Source organism: Gossypium hirsutum, chromosome D04, assembly GCF_007990345.1.
Source record: "Gossypium hirsutum isolate 1008001.06 chromosome D04, Gossypium_hirsutum_v2.1, whole genome shotgun sequence".
Classification (NCBI taxonomy): Eukaryota; Viridiplantae; Streptophyta; class Magnoliopsida; order Malvales; family Malvaceae; genus Gossypium; species Gossypium hirsutum.
The window spans coordinates 43,189,918-43,208,336 of NC_053440.1; positions in this window are offsets into that span (position 1 = coordinate 43,189,918).

Sequence of the window (18,419 nt, forward strand, 5' to 3'; positions counted from 1 at the left end):
AATAGGTTTAGAGAACGAGACTAACAAAATAAAGAAAAAGATTACCTTATATTTATAGTTTTTGATTTTTTTGACAACTTTGAACTTCTGATTTCAGTGTTAAAGTCACGGCTTGTACATGTGTTTCATTCTATCTTGGTTATTGATTTCTTTTGAACACTTGAATGAATGTTAAAAACGAAAACAGAAAAGAAAAAAACCCCCCCTGAGTTCGATTTTGCTTGTGGCTTTTATAGCCAAAAATACAATATTCTGTTAATGTTTATTGCTCCATTTTTTGTCCTTTTCCTTTGCTTGTTTGCAAGTGCGGCAAAGGCATGGTGGTGGTAGACGGTATGGGGGTGTGTGATGGTGCTGGTGGCAGACAGCATAGGAGAGTGGGAGTGGTGCTGGTGGCAGACAGCATGGGAGAGTGGGAAGAGGCAAGTGGGAGTTTAGGGTTTTGGGATTGGGCTTGGATGTTGGGCTAGGTTAATTTTAGGTTTTGGGTTTGAGGATGGGTTAAATGGGCTTGGTATTAGTGGGCCAAAATTGGCCTACTACACCAGGTCTTTCCTAGCCAGAATATTCCTCAATCGTAATTTAATAGCATAATAAATCACTACAATCACACTCACAATTCATGCAGAATAATACAATAAAGAACACAAGAATTTAACGAGGTTCAGCAAATTTTGCCTACATCCTCGGGCACTACCAAATATATTTCACTCCAAATACAAGTGAGAATTTACAAAGAGGGAGAGAGAAAATAATGCCTTAAGTAGAGAATGATAAATTTGGGATGATAAAGAAGAGAAATGGTTAGGCCTATTTATAGTTGAGGTTCATGGATCAAAATTGCAATTATTTTATGCCAAATCTCAATCCCACTTTTGGTGCCTTAAATCCCAGATTTTGATACCCATATCTTTCTAATACCCATATCTTTCTGATACCCATATCTTTAACTTTCTATAAATATGGATGATTTCCAATAATCTCCACCTTGAAGATTTGATTTGAATAATCTTATCTTCACACAATTCTCTCTGCCTTTGTCAACAACACTTGATAGTGCCTTCTTCAATTGTTAAACTTGCCATTTCATAAACTGATCAAATCGCTTGTACCACTGCCTCGGAGATTGTTTCAATCCATAAAGCGACTTTTTCAGTTTGCAAACCCAATTTTCTTTATCAGCAACCTTGAATCCATCTGGCTGAGTCACATAGATTTCTTCTTCCAAATCACCGTGTAAAAATGCGGTCTTCACATCAAGCTGAACTAGTTCAAGATTGTATTGCACAACCAAGGCTAGCAAGATTCGAATAGACGAATGCTTCACAACTGGAGAAAACACTTCATTGTAGTATATTCCTTCTTTCTAAGCGTAACCCTTTGCTACCAACGTAGCCTTGTATTGAACTTCATTTTTACCAGGAAATCTTTCCTTCTTTGCATATACCCATTTGCATCCAATTGCCTTCTTTCCTTTGGGTAGTGTCACCAACTCCCAAGTCCTATTTTTATGAAGAGACTGCATTTCTTCATTCGTAGCTTGCTTCCACTTTACACCATCAGGGTTACTTCTTGCTTTTGTGTAAGTAGAAAGAATATCATCATCTGCAATTGGAAGTGCATAGGCCACCATATCATCAAAGCGAGCAGGCATACGAATCTCTCTTCTTGGCCTCCGATATTCAATTGAATCATGTTGCTGTAGAAGTTCTTAGGTCGAAACTTCATCATTTGTTCCTTCAATATTAGCTGGATCATTATTAAACTTTTCAAGCTCCACCTGCTGCAAAGTGCCACTGGTTTTGTTATCCTTTTGTGAATCCTTGTTCTTCATCATGGTTGATTCATCAAAAGTCACATCTCTACTGAAACCAATCTTCCTTGTATCAAGACACCAGAGACGGTATCCTTTTACTCCACCAGTTATACTCATGAATAATGCTTTCTTTGCTCTTGGGTCTAACTTAGATTCTTTTACATGATAATATGCAATGGAACCAAAAACATGTAAAGAATCATAATCAGTAGCAGGTTTACCAGCCCACCTCTCTATAGGAGTTTTTCCATTTATTGCAGCTAATGGCAACCAGTTAATTAGATGGCACGCATATGTAACTGATTCAGCCCAAAATTCCTTGCCCAATCTAGCATTGGACAACATACATCAAACTTTCTCCAGTATAGTCTGATTCATACGTTCTGCCACTCCATTCTGTTGTGGTGTATCTCGAACAGTGAAGTGTTGCACAATGCCCTCATCTTGACATACTTGTAGAAATGGATCATTCTTATACTCAGTACCATTGTCTAATCGAAGTCGTTTGACCTTTCGACCAGTCTGGGTCTCCACCATCTTCTTCCATTTCAGAAATGCTTCCAAAACTTTATTTTTCCTTTTCATTAGATACACCCATACTCTTCTTGAATAATCATCAACAAAAGTAACAAAATAGTGCATACCTCCCAAAGAAGCCACTTTAGTAGGTCCCCATACATCACTGTGAATGTAGTCGAGAATTCCTTTTATATTGTGAATTGCTGAACCAAACTTTATCCTCGCCTGCTTGCCAAGAACACAATGTTCACAGAATTCCAATTTGAAAGAATTTGCACCTTTCAACAAGCCTTACTTCGCCAAACTCTGCAAAGCTTTTTCACCAGCATGTCCCAATCGCATATGCCATAACCTGGTAGCCTCTGAATCTGCATCTTTCGCAGATGCTGTTGATGTTGATCCAATCACTGTACTTCTATTTAAATAGTATAGGTTATTCCTTCTTATGCCTTTCATTACCGTCAATACCCCAGCTACTACCTTTAGTAATCCATCTCTCAAAGTGATTGTGAGCCCTTTAGATTCTAGGACCCCTAATGAGATGAGATTTTTCTTCAAGCTAGGTATGTAGCGAACATCTGTCAAGACTTGAATTGAGCCATCGTGATTCTTCAATTGGATTGTACCTACTCCCATTGTCTTACAAGCACTTTCATTGCCCATGAAAATAGCTCCACCTTCTAATTCTTTAAGACTAGAAAACCAGTCCTTATTAGGACACATATGGTAAGTACATCCTGAATCCAAAATCCACTCATCTGTATGACATGCCATTGCCATGCCAACCAAGCTAAAGTCTGACTCCTCATCATGCTCCGCTACACATGCATCAGAAATAGCCTTGCCCTTTTGTAACTTAAGACAATTCTTTTTCCAATGCCCTTTCTCACGACAAAAAGCACATTCATCTTTGGTAGGTCTCCCTTTGGACTTACTCCTTCTACCGGATTTGTTGCTGTGTGAACGACCTCTTACTGTTAAGACTTCTGTAGTTGTATCTCTATGATCTTTTTTATCTTTCTTTCGAGTCTCAGATCTATACAACGCACTACAGACCGCATCAAATGTAATTGTATCCTTCCCATGAAGCAATGTGGTGGTAAGATGATCATATTCATCAGGAAGAGAATTCAACAACAGTAATGCCTTGTCTTCATCTTCAAATTTCTCATCCAAATTTAGCAAGTCTGCTAAAATTTTATTGAATGAGTTCACATGGTCATTCATCGACATACCGGGTGCATACATGAATCGATAAAGTTTATTTTTCATATAAAGCCTATTTTCAAGACTTTTTGTTAGAAACTTTTCTTCTAGTGTATCCCACAACTTCTTCGCTGATGTCTTCCTCATGACAGAGTACTTCTGCTCTTTGGCCAAACATAGGCGAATTGTTCCACATGCCTGTCTATTGATCTTGGCCCACTCCTTGTCATCCATCTTGTCAGGTTTTTCTTTAAGGGCTATATCCAGCTCTTGCTGACATAAGACATCCAGGATCTCACATTGCCACATACCAAAATTATTGGTACCATCAAATTTCTCTACTTCAAATTTTGCATTGGTCACAGTAGTCTTTGCTGATGACGATGCCTTTTCCATTTTTCTCCTCAATCCCAACTATTGTACGTGAACAGTGCCGTGAACGATCGTATTCCCCAGGTACGAATCTAGCTCTGATACCAATTATTATGCGGAAGCGTGTAAAAGAGTAAAATTATTGTACTAAAATTCACACTAAGTTCAATTCCCAGGAAAGAGAGGTGGATCACAAGGATCGCTTAAGTACCAGGTCTTTCTTAGCCAGAATATTCCTCAATCGTAATTTAATAGCACAATAAATCACTACAATCACACTCACAATTCATGCAGAATAATACAAAAAAGAACACAAGAATTTAATAAGGTTCAGCAAATTTTGCCTACGTCATCGGGCACTACCAAATATATTTCACTCTAAAATACAAGTGAGAATTTACAAATAGGGAGAGAGAAAACAATGTCTTAAGTAGAGAATAGCAAATTTGGGATGATAAAGAAGAGAAATGGTTAGGCATATTTATAGTTGACGTTCAGGGATCAAAATTGCAATTATCTTATGCCAAATCTCAATCCCACTTTTGGTGCCTTAAATCCCAGGTTTTGATACTCATATCTTTCTGATACCCATATCTTTCTGATACCCATATCTTTAACTTTCTATAAATATAGATGATTTCCAATAGAAGGGTGTGTCTGAAGAGCTTGTCGATGTATCCGACAATGAAGTACCGCAAACTGTCACTCACATGCCTTATATTCGACCCTCAAAATCAAGCACAGATGGCAAGTTGAATCCTTAGACTTAACCAATAGAACAAATCCAATTTTCAAACCATCGATTGAAGAAGCTCTTACTCTAGAATTGAAACCACTACCTCCTCATATCAAATACATTTTTTTGGGTGGTTACAATACTCTGCCAGTTATTGTCTCCGCAACACTGGATGAAACGCAAGAAAAGAAATTGACTCACATTCTCAAGCAATACAAACGAGCTATTTCCTGGAATATTGCGGATATTCAAGGTATTAGTCTTTCTTTTACATGCACAAAATCAAGTTAGAAGATGAAGGCATGAAATCGGTTGAACCATAACAAAGGTTAAACAAAAAGATGAAAGAAGTTATCAAGAAGGAAATCATAAAATGGGTTGATGCAGGAATTATTTACCAGATTTCTGATAGAAAGTGGGTGAGTCTAGTGCAATTCGTCCCGAAAAAGAGTGGCATCACAGTGGTTCGCAATGATAAAGAAGAATTAATACCTACATGCATCCCTACGAGATGGCGAGTTTGTATGGATTATCACAAATTGAATGCGGCCACAAAGAAGGATCATTTTCCGCTTCCTTTCATTGACCAAATGTTAGATCGGCTTGCTGGGAAAGCTTATTATTGCTTCCTAGACAACTATTCTGGGTACAACCAAATTGCTATTGCATCGGAAGATCAAGAGAAAACAACTTTCACCTGCCCCTTTGGTACTTTTTCTTTTCGTCGTATGCCTTTTGGTCTTTGCAATGCACCAGCCAAATTTCAAAAGTGTAGTAGCCCAATTTTGGGTCTAGTCAGAACAGTGGCTTCAGAACTACAATATGAGGTCAAAAAATTATTTAGTATTATTTTTGGTATTTACAGCATGTGATTATATATGTGTCAAAGTTACGTAAAGAAATTTTACTGTTTGAATGCTTAATTCGGTAAAAAGGACTAAATCGCGTAAAGCGTAAAAGTTGTGTTCTATAAGCTAAAAGTGTCTAATAGCTATACAACATTAAATTTTAAGTCCTTATATGGTAATTAGACCATAAATGGTGATAGTGGAATGTGTTGGCTTGACATTTTTGAAATTAGTAATATTTTATAAGGTTATAAAGGTAACATAATTAATAATGATAAAATAACATAAGAGTTATACGTCCATCTTCTTCACAAAAACACTTCAACAGATTCTAAAATGGAGAAACCATAGCTAGGGTTCGTTCATGCTTATTTTTCTTGATTGGTAAGATATTTTGTCCAGTTTTTAATTATTTCTATGTTTTTTAGATCGTTGCTTCGTGTTCTAGCTAGCTCATGCCCTAATTTTTGAATTGTTGATGAATTTGTGAGTTTCCATTGATGATAGCTTGATGTTCTTGAATGTTGATGATTGAAAATGAATAATTGTTGATAGATTAATATGTTTTGTAAAGTGATTTTTGACAAAAATGTCAAATAGGGATTAAATTGTGAAATATGCAAATTGAGTGGTTGAAATGTGAAAAATGAAAGTTTTGGGCTGCTAGGGAAACTATAGTAATTCGACTAAGCTTGGGTTATGTTGAATTGTGTGAATTTTTTGTATTTTTGAAATAGGGACTAAATTGAATAAATATGAAAATTTAGGGGCTAAAGTGAAAAAATGTCCAAATAGGTATTTTTGGATGAAATTGAATGAATAGGTAATTAAATGAGTTAAATTTGAATTCATATAGATCAAGAAAGAAAGAAATCAGATTTGGATCAAAGGAAATCGAAAGTTGATGAGTAGTTGATCTAATCCATTCGTTCCCGTACGAGGTAAGTTTGTATGTAAATAATGCAACATCACATTATTATGTATTTAATATTTTCATATAGCATGAATTGTATAATTGCTTTGTGAATTCGGTTGATGATGTTCCAATATCGATTTGAGATTTCGTGTAAGACCATAGCTAGGCTATTGGCATCGATACGAGATTTCCATGTAAGACCAAGTCTGGGACATGGCATTGGTATGATACATTCTGTATGAGTTTTCCCAAGTATCCTTATTGTTCCAAGTGGTTCAACGGGTAATCCAAAAATTATTTCAAAGAAAAGACAATGTATGATCATGTTGAAAGGATACAGATATGTACGAAAAATTCATGAGTAATGAACTTGATGTATATTGGACAATTTGGAAATAATGTAAATGAGTAAGTCATACTTATGAGAATTATCTTGTGATGACCTTGTGATTATTGGTTTATACTTATGAGGTATAAATATGTGGTAAATTTGATTGATGATTGTGTGAGGCTTTTAGGCCAAATTAAACTGAGACATGATATGTTTAAGTCTTTGTTGTTGATGTATAGGTGAAATTGGCCAATGAATGGCATGTGAATATATGATAATGGTTAGCTATTGGAATGGCTAATTATGGATATGCTTTGGTATTATGTGTGTCAAAATAAGTGTTAATACAAAGAAAGCATGAAAGAGTAAAATTTGCAAAAAAACAGTTTTGGACAACAATAGTTGTATAACTTTAAAAAATCACCAAAAATTATGGGAATCACATTACAGGTTAAATAAGACATGAAGTTAAAGCTTATTGAGTCTAATTTCACATAGAAGAAACATTGTAAGCAAAAGAATCTCATATTATGAGATATTTGAATTTTAGTAAGATAAGGTCAGAATGATTTCAGAATCCCCTATTCTGACTTTGGAAAATCATTAAAAATTATATAAAAATAATTATAGGTTAGAATTTATATGATTAAAATTCTTAATGAGTCTATTTTCAAGAGAAACAAACAGGAACATAATCCAAATCTCTTACTAAGAGATAATTAATTTTTAGAGAAGAAAAGTCGGAACTATCAGACAGTAGAATAGGGACGAATTTGAAGAATTAACTGTACATATTGGCCAAACCAAAAATTCTGAAAATTTTATGGTAAAAAGATATGTGAGTCTAGTTTTGGGAAAATTAAGAAGATATTAAGTTGGATTTCTTTAGTGCAAGATATAAATAATTTAGTGACTATGACTCGAGTAGATAGCTTGATGTGAACATGAGTAAATAATGGAACTATGTGCAATTATGAATGTATTATCTTGAGAACATATTGTGAGGATTGGTAAAAGCATGTTAACAGATTGCTTATTATTTACATACCAACTTACTAAGCTATATAGCTTACCCCGTTTCTTTTTTTTTCCTATAGTGTCATAGATACTAGCTCGGGTTGGAGATCGTCGAAAATTCTATCACACTATCAAGCTATTAATCGTTATCAACGTATTCAAGCATTTTAAGTTTATGGCATGTATAGGGACTCAGTCATTTTTTGTATGAGTTATTATGTTTTGGCCAAATTTTTTGGCTTGTAATGGTTAAAGGTTTGATTTATGTGTAGCCACGTAACTTGGCTTATATTGGCTAATTGGTTGTAAGCCTATATATATATTAATTATATGTCAAAATCTTGTGATGTGAATTGTGTTTGCATGATACATGATGAGTTGTGGGACCTTCATTTGTTGATGATGTTAAAAGTGGAGAGTTACACGGGCTGAGGACATGGGCTTGTCCCGAGGCACATGGGCGTGTGACCCTCCAAAACATGAAAATTTTTTTAGTGTTTCAAAGTTTCTGGTTTAGTTCCGAACCACTTTCAACATATGTTTAGGGCCTTGTAGGACCTTATAAGTGATGGTATGCATGTGTATAAATAGTTTTAAATTGAATGAAATTTTATGGCCCAATTTTGTATAGTTGCTTATGTTTAAGACCGATAATGCCTCGTATCCTGTCTCAGCGTCAGACACGGGTAATACTCACATATATGATCGAAGACTTTTTAGAGGTTTTTATGGATGAATCTTTAGTTTATGAGAATGATTTTGATCATTATGTTGACAATTTGGATAAAGTACTGATGCAATCTGAGGACACTCATCTTGTTTTGAATTGGGAAAAATGACATTTTATGGCAACTGAAGGCATTGTGTTGGGCCACCACATCTCTAATCAAGGTATTCAAATAGATAAAGCTAAGGTGGACGAGAAATTACCCCCACCGACAAATGTGAAAGGTATTTGTAGCTTTCTTAGACATGCAGGATTTTACCAACGGTTTATTAGGGATTTTTCAAAAATTGAAAAACCATTGTGCTCATTACTGGAACAGAATCAAAAATTCCTCTTTGACGAGGCATGTCTGGAGCCTTTATTCAGTTAAAGAAGTAGTTGGTTAATGTACCAAATTGACATCAACCTTTCGAAGTTATGTACGATGCAAGCGACTTTGCCGTGGGTGCAGTGCTAGGACAACATAAGGGAAAAATATTTCACGCTATTTATTGTGCTAGCAGAACTCTTACAGAGGCTCAATTCAATTATACCACTACAGAGAAAGAATTGCTGGCCATAGTCTTTGCTTTCGACTAGTTTCGCTCTTATCTTGTCAGTGCAAAAGTTACGGTATTCACTGATCACTCGGCGTTTCGATACCTCTTTGCGAAAAAGATGCCAAACGAAGACTAATACGATGGATTTTATTGTTCCAAGAATTTGACATTGAGATAAAAGACCGAAAAGGGTCAGAGAATCAAGTTTCCGATCATTTTTCTAGATTGGAAATTGGCAACAAAGATGGGAAAATACTTCAAATTGTCAACACATTCCCCAATGAGATGTTATTCGCTGTCGATGCAACTCCTTGGTATGCAGATTTGGTTAATTACTTGGTGTGCTGAAAGCTCCCATTGAGTATCAAGGGCCATAAAAAAGAAAGATTTCTTCGTGATGTAGTGAAGTACCATTGGAACGAGCCATATTTATTCAAGGTATACAATGATAACATTATTCGGCGTTGTGTCCCGGAAGGGGAAATGCTCTCAATTCTAAAGCACTGTCATGATGCTCCTTATGAAGGTCATTTCAGTGGTATGAGAATTGCTACTGAGGTTCTCTAATCAGGATTTTACTGGCCATCATTGTTCAAGGGTGCTCATAACTTCGTGAATCAATGCGATAACTATCAGCGCACCGGTTCTATTTTCTGATGTAATGAAATGTTTCAACAGCCAATTAAGGAAGTTGAATTGTTCGATGTTTTGGGAATGGATTTTATGGGACCATTTCCAAATTCATTTGGAAATCTTTATATATTAGTTGCTGTTGACTATGTCTCAAAGTAGGTAGAAGCTGTTGTTGTCCCAAAGGATCATGTAAGGACAGTGCTTAAATTTTTTTCACAAACATATACTCACTTGTTTCGGTACACCAAAGGCATTGATTAGTGATCAGGTTACACATTTCTATTGTAACCAAGTGGCAGCCATATTAAAGAGAGATTGAGTTAATCACAGATTGGCCACTATTTATCATCCATAAACCAATGGACAAGCTAAAGTTTCAAATTGACAAATTAAGAATATTCTTGAGAAGGTTGTGAATCCTTCAAGAAAATATTGGCCTTCCCGGTTGGATGATGCTCTATGGGCATTGTGGATAGCATACAAGACTCCATTGGGGATGTCGCCGTATCAATTGGTTTTTGAGAAGGCATGTCACTTGCTAATTGAACTGGAACACAAAGCGATGTGGGCAATTAAGCAAGTGAACATGGACTATGAAGCTACTAGAAAAAAAAGGTTGTTGGACATCACTGACCTAGAGGAGATTCGAAGAAATGGTTATAAAAATGCTGCAATTTACAAGGAAAAGACCAAACGATGGCATGACAAGATTATTTTGCAGTGACAATTTATCGCGGGGCAATAGGTTTTATTATTCAATTCTCAACTTAAATTGCACCCAGGTAAATTGCGTTCACGTTGGTCTAGACCGTTCGAAGTTGTTGACATATTTCCTCATGGTGCGGTCACAGTTCGAGATTTACATGATGGACACTAGTTCAAAGTCAATGGACAAAGATTGAAACACTATTTTGGAAATAAAAATCAATAGCAGGCAGAGACCATTAATTTGGTCCAAGCATCTTAAAATTTTAATTTACTACTCTGAGATTTCATATTATTTTATTCATGTTTTGTAAAGCTTTTTTTCTTTCCTTTTTGCATAATAATAAGGTACCAATGTCGACACAACAAGATTTGGTTGTCAACATATTTCGTACCACTGTGTTTCCATTAATCAAAATTAAAAGAAATTTAATCTTCACCGTTGGATCAAAACCACCCAGCCATTTGATCTGTTTGAGCAGACACAATTCTTATTGGATGCAACTCTTCCCGCTAGCTTTGTATCTCTCCACAAAACATCACAACTCTATATCTTCCTCTTTCACTCTCTATAAAGTCTACACCACTTTGTCGACTGCAATGCATCCAAGCAACCATTTTTATTCTTTTTCCTTACTCAAGATCCTACCTTTTTCCCTTAAAATTATCTTCCCTCCATAAAAGATGGCAAGAACAAGAGGTCTGACCAAGAAAGCCAACAAATCTACTGAAGAACATGCGTCCTCCACTACCGCAGTCCATGAGTCAAAATCTCCCAGGCCAGTGCAGAAAAAGGAACCAGTAATCTTTTTGAATAAAGTAGCAAGGGAACGATTTTAAGACAACATATTGTACCGAAATTTTCACTCTGAACAAGGCATTTTCCTGTCACAACAATAGGAGTTGGGCAGAAAAATTCACCGAACCATTTCTAAACTAAAATGGGGAAATTTTTGCTCACACCCTAGAAGCTAATCCCTTCCTTTGTACGTGAGTTCTATGCCAACCTCTATGACTAAGAGTTAGAGTTTATTTTTGTTTGTGAATGTCTTATTCCATGGGACTCCAAAACAATCAATGAGCTGTACAACATTCCAGCTGGTATCGACAAACACTCCGATTTCTTTGCGAAAATGACGGACAAAAAAAGGAACCTGCTAGTACAAGACTTGTGTATTGAATGAGCAATATGGACAGGGTCACATTCAAAGAATTTTACAATGCACCGCCATTTCCTAACCCTGCACAGTAAAATTTGGTTTCATTTTGTTAACTGTAAGTTACTGCCATCTACCCACAGTACCACTGTTAACCTTGACAGAATGTGTCTGATACATTCTATTATCAATGGTAGAAGAATTGATGTCGGCACAATACTCCATCGAGAAATTTTTGAATGCGCCGCCAAGCTGATAGGGCTTTTGGTTTTCCCATCATTGGTCATGTCACTATGTCAGCAAAAAGGAATTGTACCCGAAAGAGATAAAGAAATTATTGGTAAAAAAGGTCCAATTAATAAAGCTTTTGTTGAGAGAATGACCCGCGGCACAGAAACACCAATACTGAAAGAGGCAGGAACCAACAAGACAAAGAAGGGCAAAGCTAAAGTTGACAAAAAAGGAATAACCCTGCATATACAGACAACCTTATGGCGTCAAATGAAAGATGTTGAGAAAATGGTTACTTCCATCAGCAATAGGCAAATCAAACTTTTCGCTACAATTGAGGACATGAAGAACTCTCAAAATTTGTTTTGTGCTTATACTAAAGCTTGGAACAATTCCATTATAGCCACATTAAGCCAATTGAGCCCATCTCCAATACCGAACTTTCCAGTATTTCCACCAATCATTTGAAACTATGAGCATTCATCTACGAATGACGACTTCAAAGACTGAGACTGATCGGTGGCATCTCCTCTCATCGTGCAAGTCTCTGATAATGACAAAAATTAATAATCCAAGGACATTAAGGGATGTCTACGCAAGATTGATAACTTGTTCGAGGATGATATTTTTGCTGATCAAGAAGACATTATTGTTTACAAGGAAGCTGTTACAACAGAAGGGGAAATTGTTGCTGAAGAAAAAGAAGTTGCTGAAGAAAAGAAAGAAAGAGAAGAAGAAGATTCTGATGTGAATATTGTCACCGCACCCGAATCTGTGGGTGCAAATATTAAAAATACAAAACTAGATGGAACGAGACCGGCAAAAGTTGCTAAGGTCACCAGTGAAGAGAAAGATAACTTATTAGCAATAGTCATCTACACTAGACCACTTCAGGTGGCCTCTCCCATACAAGCTGCAACCGATGATGCTGGGGCTGAGCCAAAACTTGAGGAGTAATTTGAAAACCGTACAAAGCCCAAAGAAAAAAAAGGAAGCGCTCCAAGGACAAGAAGGATGAGAAGAAAAGGAGAAGGAAGAAACATTGTGCAGCCACAGTGATGGCTGCGGATAACTGAGTTAGTTTTATTTTAAAGTTGTAGTTGTAGTTTTCATGCCTTGCATATAGCTATAAGTCACATTTTCTTTAGTACACATTATCACTGCATTTTTATTTTCATTACATATTCATGTCAGTGCATTGGGGACAATGAAATCTTTAAGTTTAGGGGAATGTATATGGGATTTGGAAATACACCCACATTTTTTTTTGAAGCATGCAAGGTTTAGGCACAATTGTTCGAAAATTTTTGTTATATTCGATGCTTAATTCTTGGATTATGTGAATTGTCAATGATTGAGTTTGATAAATTTGACTGAATATGGTATCTTCAATACTTTGATGAATGATTTAGGTTGCATTAGTAATAAATGACTAGTAGTATTCCTTGAATCTTGAATAAAATTACCTTCTAGAACTAGTTATATATATAGATAGTTATAAATAAGAGACACTCCAAAATAGGTGCATTGTGGAATGTTAAAAAGGGAACACTCCAATACAAGCATTAGAAAAATGAATCTAGCCGAAGGCCGTCACTGCATGAGTGTGTGTCGGTGCAATTACGTACTCTCTGGGGGTTTGTTATACCCCATCATTACTTCTCAGGAACAAAGGTATAGTAATGCAACGATATCCCTTATTCCGTTAAAATATATATAAATACTTAGTATTGTACAATAAATGTTGTATAGGTAGATGGAATTTAGGATTTGAAGCATGATGCTAGCTTTGATGAAAGTGCAATCTTACTCATTTATGCTCATGTATTGTCGATGCAATATTCTTTCATCTAAATGTGATTCATTCATTTGGAATTTAAAGGGTTCAAGTTGCAAAAATGATCATTTGCCTTAGAAAAAATTTTGTAGCCTTGCTAGTTTCTATTTTACTTAAGGATAAATAAAAACTCAAGTTTGGGGGTGTGATTGTACTAGAAAGAACATATGTTTTCTCCCTAATTATTAGTTAATTTGTTCCCATTTAGTTATCTTTAACATACATTTTAGCATTTTCAGTTTAGTAAATTGCATTTTATAACCCAGTGAATCCTAGCCTATTTTATCCTTAATTTTTCTATCTTTATGCACTAATGTCGCTCCATTAGTTAACTCTAGATTGCGTCCAGAATTATCGTCGCAGTTGACAGCTATCTGATAAGAGCCAACCATGTGTGAGCTGTCCAATCTGGTATAACTGCCTTTTACGTACAAGTACAGAAGAATCTTGAAGGAAGGGCACCTGTACAGTTGAGGAGAACATAAAAGGTTGACGTGAGAGAAGGAATGGAGAGCTTTTTTTGGCTAAACCACCATTCTCTTACCCTATTTTGAAACTTGCGGCCATGGCAGCTTGAGCCTTCTACAAGCGAGCCAACATGGAGACCGATGCAGATCCACTCTTGTCAAGGAAATCTAAGTGCAGAACAAGGGGAAAAAGAGATATCTAGTTGAGTAGCCTAGGAATAGTATTCTCCATTCAATTCTTTCTTATTTCTTTGAAAACGCTGGTGATTACTTTATGTTTTCTACTGTATGGAAGTACAATGAATGCTTTGTTAAATGTTATCTTATTAAATCTTACTTTTATTGTTTAATATTGGGGGTTTGAATGTTTTAAACATGGAAGTGTTATTGCAATCACTAACACTGGAAGGTGCAATGACAGTTTGAGCTAATAAGCATTGCAGCAGAAGTTAAGTAATGACTAAAGGAATTTAGTCCACTTGTTCTTAATAGTGCCATATTTTCATTATCGGAAGTTGAGGTTAACATGCATGGTTAAGTCCCAGATTAAATAAAAGAGTGGCGTTTGGTAATATAGTCATTAATTTTTATTGCGTCGACAATCACCTATCTTTTATACCTTGTGAGTACTTAATATACAGCTGAAGATTCAAGTTGGGGATCCCAGTTTATCATTACCATATTTTATTTCATTATTTTTAAGATATTGCTCCGACAATTACCCACACAATTTAATTCAATTTTTTTTAGCTATTGCATCGACATTAATAGACAAAGAACTACCATCCCTGTGGGGTCGACATCCAACAGACTCATATATGTCTACTATACTTGCATCGTCAGTGTACGCTTGCATATTTTTTCTGTGACATTAACAGCCAATCAGCAGGACATTATTTGAGGGAAAAAATATAGTGGACTGCTTCCAATGTTGCAACACTGAGTTGGGATGTCGCAACACAGCAAGTAGAATACCCAAGGAGCAGTCTATCAAGGATGTCGTAACACAGCCCTAAAGACACCAAGAATAAAGCAAACTGCCTTCGATGTCGCGACACAGACTTGAGGGTGTCCGACACAACTGTGACGAGGCCAATTATTTAGCAACGGTGTTTTCGTCCTTATTTGACCTAGTTAGGTCATAATACATATAATCTATAAATACTCACTCAGAACAACACACTAGGGGGACATTTTTAGATATCCTTAGGTTTTTATTCTCGTTCTTAGTTTTTTCTTAGTTTACATTATGTTCTTGTAATTATAAGATCCTATTACGAATTGAGACTTTCGCGAGCGAAGATTATTCTGGAGCCACGCTTTCATCGATAAATCCATGAGCATCTCTTTCCTTTATTCTAGTCTTTATATCTTTTCTTTAACATTGTTAATTAAATGTTTGTGTAAAGATTAGAATCAATTTATGCTTTATACATATTTCGCATGTTCCAATTGTCATAATCTAATTAATTGATTGACAGGTTAAGTTCAATTTGGATTGGTTAGATTTGGTTGAGTGCAATTAAACCCTAGGATTGACGACCATAGGAAGTCATCTCAGTAGGAATTAACCCAAAATCAGTATTGCCTACCAAGCATCAATTAGTAGACTATTGGTTAGGGAAGGAAGAACCTAAACCCTAGGCTTGACAACCCTAGGAAGTCATATAGGTGGGAATTAACCTGAAATCAACATTACCTATCTGTGAAATCCTTGCCCTACCCCAGTCTAAATTGTGTTATCGAAAGGTGAATAGTTCTTGCCAACTAGTTAGGTTAGTAGAAGGCTGAGAAGCTCTGCTAGGTTAATTAGTAACCAACTATTTAGAACCTTACATCAATAATTAATCAGGTAAAACAATTAGATCTAGGCTAAAAGAAACCGCATAGTAAAAAAAAGGAATATGAGAAGTCAATAAATGAACGTAGGAGTAGATTTCGGTTTAGTTCAATTAATTTAGTTTATTGTTACTATTTTTATCATCCTACTTCTATATCAACACTACTAATTCGTGACTCAAGTAGACTAGTAGTTATTTTTGGTAATTCGCTTAATAGCAGTTTTCCCCAAACTATAATCCCTTGGGTACGATCCTCGGAGTACTTACTTACTTCATTGTAACTATATCACAACCTAACCTGTATACTTGCAGAAACCACCTTAATTCATATATTTAATTGCAGTATTCACACTCTAGACGTTAGTACATCCAGAGGCGATCAATTCAAAAAAATAAATTAAACTTAAACTTTAGGAGGGATTATTTCAAACAAAGTTATCTTTACGATCAATCTAAGCCCACATAAACTAATAAAACCCATTGCCTATCTCCCAGGTTCACTAATATCTAATCAGGAGTGAGCCTCGCCAAGTCATCTACCTCGCCACTGCTATCCACGACCTACTTACCTGCGAAGTAAGAGAGTAGTGAGTGAGTTTATTGTGAACAGGAAAGAAGACTTAGTCTTAAAATTGTTTCGTGTGTTGGGTTTGCGGGTGAGGTTGCGAGACCCAGTTCGCAGATCCTGTTAGAAAACGTAAATTTTGTAAAAAAAGTTCTTATGTATTACCGAAAATCATACTTAAAAACTTAGCTTGTGCTTTCTTGAAAACATAACTTATTCAGCATGAAAACATGTTTACATACTTATCTTATCAGAATGGCTAAGAAATATAAAATATGTTCTCGCACTTAACACACTTATCAGAATGGCTAAGGAACATAAGATATGTTCAAGCCCACACATAAAAAAATATTGTCTCATTGGATATGTGGATCTTCTTATAACATCTCAGAATGACTCAAAGAGTCTTTATACATGTCCTATAAGTGCAGCACGAGGAAATAGACTCTCCTATACACAAACATGTCCTAGTGAATGGAGCATAGCTCGACATTCCCTTATCTCTCCAAATATCCTAGGGCCTCAACGCCCAAAATCATAGAAATAGAGAGGTGAGTACTCACAATCCTTTGGTATACCAATATATCTAACATGGATTGTAAAGGAGCACACACAAAGAATTAGCACAAGGAGCTAGGCTCACAAAATGGGCTTACACAGAATCTTATCACATAGAGCTCTCATATGGATCTTGCTTGAAAATACTTGTAAAGAGCTTGCACAAAAGCTCACAAAAACACAGTTTATAAAATCGTACTTAAGAACATACTTAAAACATCGGCTCGCTTAAGAGCTCGCATAAAACTTGTCTTTAAAACTTATCTTAAAAACATAACTTTGAAATTAGAGTATCAGAGTTAAAAATAGGGTTTAAAAGAAAACTTTCTTTAGAAACATAATTCTTGAAATCATAACAGATAGCAATCACTTATACTTTGAAAACATAAAAGGGAACATACTTATGATGAATCCCAAATCACTCACCAAAAAAATGAGAAACTTAAACAAGCTTGGCTTTGCCTTTATCCTTGCTGGTAGATGGTCCGATTGGTTAGCAACATACATAAACAAAAAAATTACTAAAACAGACAAACATACAGAATTCACACATGCAAGCGAACCTAACTTACTGGACAATAACACCTAACAAGACAGAGCCTTACCTTGGGTGCTATGAACTTAATTCAGAACATAGGCTTGACAACAGAATATTCTATGAGAGAATTTCATAGAATTAAGGGTCATTTTTATAGACCTAAGTGCCCTGATAATCTTAGAATACCCAACTTGACTTAAGAAATATGTTTCTTACACGTAAAGTATTACTAGATACACAATATCTTTAATTCCTAATTTGAGTCTGACTCAATTTTTTATTAGTGAACCCCAATTCACAATTCAACTAGCGAACCCTAGTTCACAACTTACTTGGAGAACCCTAGCTCGCCAAATAGACTGGCGAGCCCCTAACCATATCTTTTTACGTACATTGCTACTGGCGAATCCCTTGTTGATACTTTTTTGGCGAACCCCCAGTTCGTCGAAACACTGGCGAACCCTCTCTTTTGAGGCCAAAACTTCCAGGCCCGATCTTAAGATGTTACACATCCGCAGTAGTAGGAAAGTCAACCAAACTAGTAATAATTGTAAGGGGACGAGTGAAGATATTATCATCACCTGCATCATCTTGAGGATCAACCTCAACAGTCAGATCCTCAACATGGGAATGAGCAACCACTCATTGTTGATCCCCTTCCACAGTTGCCCTAAAAGAAGCCCTCTTCCTTTTCTTATTCACCCGCTTCAATGGGGTAGGCAAATATGTAAACATCCTTTTAGCATGCTCTTTAAAACAGAAGTGGCCTTCTACTAAATCATATCATCATCCATGTTTGGCCTTGCACAAACAAAAAAAGTCAAAAATAAATTAGTAACCTAATAAAGACTAAAAACGTG